Genomic DNA, 4212 nt, shown 5'->3' on the forward strand with positions numbered 1-4212 from the left:
CCACTTAGCTCGTATTTGCATGCACCGAGGATGGTGCAATCTTTAAGCGTGGGGAGGTCAAGACCGACTTCCGTGGGTAACTAACTACTTCCTTTTTTAACACCAATCCTTAATTTTCTTTGTTAGTTAGTTCTTGTATTGCATGATAGATTGCATGTGTAGTTAGTTTCTTGCATTTATGTACTACTTGGTTGAAGTGATGAATTCTTTTCGAAGAAACTGTTTTAGGATATTTCACTAATTTGAATTAAAATTTTTTGAACTTGTTTGAAGAAATTTATTTTGGAACATGGTTTTAGAGCTCGAACACACAAGCCTAGTGAGATTTTTGAACCTATTTGATTAGTTGCATCTTATCAACCAATATTTTGATTCGGTGTGTGTTGTTCTTTCTAAAATTGTTATCTTTGTCTTGCTTGATTCTATATTTCCATTGTTTGATGTATGCATGCACTTATGTGATTGAGGCCTTTGTTTCACTATAGCTCACATACCCATATGGCCTTAACCTTTCTTCATTATCCTTTGCAAACCAATGTTGAGCCTATTTTACCCCATTTGTTCTTTATTTTAGCACATCATTAACTCTAAGCGAAAAACAATGAATGTCCTTAATTTGAATCCTTGGTTAGCTTAGACTAGTGAGAGTATGCACAATTTAAGTGTGGAAAAATTGGGTTGGGAACATCTGGTTTAGGAATTAGATATTGTATATTTTTGTGAAAATGTGAAAAAGATAGTTGAGCACATATTCTTACATTCAATACCTTAATCATATGCATTGAGAAAAATAAGAAAAAAAAGACAATAATAAAAAGGAGACAAAATGCCCCAAAATAAATGGTGGTAGCAATGCATATGTATTGTACTCAAATCTGGGATGCATGAATATGTAGAAAACATAGTTAATGGGTAGTTAGGTTTTGCATTGTAATTACATAGAGTGTCTTAGGTTAGGTGGGGAGTTTAGGTTAATCAAGGATTCATATTTCAGTTCACTTAACCAAATACATTTCTACCTTGACTCTAACCTCATTACAACCCTTAAAAAGACCTCTTGATATGTGTATTCGTGCATTAAATTTTTGTTGATTGGTAGAAGAAGAGCAAGCCTTAGAAAGCAGGATTAGTAGAGAACCGAGAGAATCGAACCTTAAACACTTGAGCGACTAGAGAGCAAACACTTTCGGTGAGGGTTCGATGCTCAATTCTTTGTTCCCGGCTTTCACGAGCTTTCTTCTTGCAAGTCTACTTGTACTTCATTTTGAGATTTGAATTAGTGGAATCCAGTTTATGTTTGTTCTTGGAGAATTTGTTTACTTTTAACCAAGTAGTTGCATTCATATAGATAAGTTGCATTGCATAAGTCTTATCATCCTCCCTTCACTCTTTTGGTTCCCTTGAGCTTAGCATGAGGACATGCTAATGTTTAAGTGTGGGGAGATTGATAAACCACTATTTTATGATTTATTTTATACTGAATTGAGTGGATTTTATCAACTTTACTCATACTTATCCATATAATTTGCATGTTTTTAAGTTTCCTTCCGAATTTTATGATATGATTGAAAACATGCTTCTTTGGCCTTAAAATTGCAAATTTGTAATCTTCCCTTATTACCATTCTATGCCGTGATATGTGTGTTAAGTATTTTCAGGTTTTATAAGGCAGGAATGGCTTAGAGGATGGAAAGAAAGCATGCCAAAGTGGAAGGAACACAAGAATTTGAAGATTTGAAAAGGTGGCCTCGATGCGCACGCATGGATGACGCGTATGCGTGACCGGTGCAGCAGACAAATGACGCATACCCGTGGATGACGCGTACGCATGGCAAGTTCAATATCCAGCGACGCGTACGCGTGACGAACGTCACGTGCCTCGGTTACGAGAAAACGCTGGGGGCGATTTCTAAGCTGCTTTTGATCCATTTTCAGGCCCAAAAATACATATTAAAGGCTGGGGAGTGAAGCAGAATCATGGATTCATCATTCATTCATTCAAACACTTTAGGTTTTATATGTAGAATTCTAGAGAAATAGTCTCTCTCCTCTCTCTAGGTTTAGGGTCTCTTCAATTTCTCCTTAGGTTTAGGTTTCAGTCTTATTTTAATTTACTTTTCTCTTACTTTTATTTGTTCTAGCACTTTAGTTATCTACTTATCTTATTGATTCCTTTATTTTGCTAATTTATTTTATGAGTTCATTTGTTACTCTCAATTTTCATTAATGAAATTTATGTTTCATGTTTCTTATTGTTCAATTGCTTTGTTATTGTTATTTCTTTGCTTTGGTTAGTCTTAGAATTTCCTATGTCTTGTCAATTTTCTATGTTTTTATTTTATGCCTTCCAAGTGTTTGATAAAATGCTTAGCTGGATTTTAATTTAGAGTTTTATGTTCTTGACTTGGATTGATTAATTAGAGACTCTTGAGTTATCAAAATTCTTTTGTTGATTGGTGATTGAAAGTTGCTAGTTGGCTTGAGCCTCACTAAATCTAGTCTTTGATTAGGACTTGTGAACTTAAGTCGATTTTGCTCGCTTGACTTTCCTTCATTTGTTAGAGGATAACTAAGTGAAAGCAATTTATATTTACCATCACAATTGACGATGATAATGAGGATAGGACTTCTAATTCTCTTTCCTTGCTAAGAGCTTTCTTAGTTATTAGTTTATTTTCTTGCTATTTTACTTTCTTGTTTCTTATTACAAAATTCAAAAATATACTTTTCCATAGCCAATAATAAACTACACTTCCCTGCAATTCTTTTGAGAGACGACCCGAAGTTTAAATACTTTGGTTAATTTTATTGGGTTTGTTTAAGTGACAAACAAATTAAATGTTGACCGAGGATAATTTGTTGGTTTAGAACTATACTTGCAACACAATATTTTTGAGAAAATCTTTACCGACAATTTTTTCTCCATCAACGAGCAACACAAGATAAGGTTTTGTAAGGATTTAAAGAGTTTGGTTCAAAACATACTTTCGGGAGATAAGATTTTCTTAGGAGGAGATTTAAATGGCCATGTTGAAAGATAAGTGACTATGTATGGAAGTATTCACGGAGGCCATGATTTTAGGTTGGTCAATACCGAGAGTAAAACTATTTTAGAGTTTTTTTCAACCTTTGACCTTCTCATCACAAATACATGTTTTAAAAAGAGTGACAAAACATCTTATAACCTATAGGAGTGGCATGACAAACTCTCAAATTGACTTCATCTTGTTGAGGAGAGTCGACTGAAAATTTTGCATTAATTGTAAAATTATTACGGGAGAGAGTTTAACAACACAACATATGATACTCGTTATGGATTTTCGCGTTGAGCAAAACTTAAGAAAAAGATATCATACAAAGAATCCAAGGACGAGGTGGTGGCGGATGAAAGGTGAGGAACAAAGAAGCTTCCTAAGACGAATAAAAAAAGAGGCAAAGTAGGAAGGGGATGAAAGCGCAAAGGAGATGTGGAGGGAGATGGCAGCAGTTATTAGAAGAACAGCAAAAATGGCGGAGTGCTTTGGTTTTATATGTGACAAAAAAGTGTCTTTAAAACTTAAAGGTAAATTCTATTGCACTACTATCAGACCAGCTATGCTTTATGGTACAGAGTGTTGGGCAGCCAAAGGAGAGCACGAACATAAGTAGTTAAGTGTGGTAGAGATGAAGATGTTGAAATGGATGAGTGATTATACGTTATTGGATAAAATCAGGAACGAAGATATAAGAAAAAGTTAGAGTAGCACCTATTATGGAAAAGATGGTAGAATCGCGTCTCAGGTAGTTTGGACATGTGAGAAGAAGACTGACAGAGCACTCAGTCAAGAGGATGGATGAGATGGAAGATGGATAAGAGGTGAAAGATAGAGGAAGACCTAGGAAGACCATTTATGAGATAATCAAACGAGATCTATATGTAAACAGTTTTTCTGTAGATATGATACACAATAGATCTCAATAGCATTGTTTGATCTATATAGCCAATCCCACCTAGTGAGACAAAGATTTGTTGTTATTGTTATTGTATGATAATTTATTGATATTAATTATATAATTAAATAATTATAGAATTAAATGGAGATAAAGATCGATGTTAAATTATGATTTTTTTTTGTACATGGTAGGCCATTAGACTTGTATTAATCAATTATACAGTCCAATTATATCTTACATACATTAAATAATATAAAATCAATAATAATGGTAATTTCA

The sequence above is a fragment of the Arachis ipaensis genome, chromosome B08 (genome assembly GCF_000816755.2).
Source record: "Arachis ipaensis cultivar K30076 chromosome B08, Araip1.1, whole genome shotgun sequence".
NCBI lineage: Eukaryota > Viridiplantae > Streptophyta > Magnoliopsida > Fabales > Fabaceae > Arachis > Arachis ipaensis.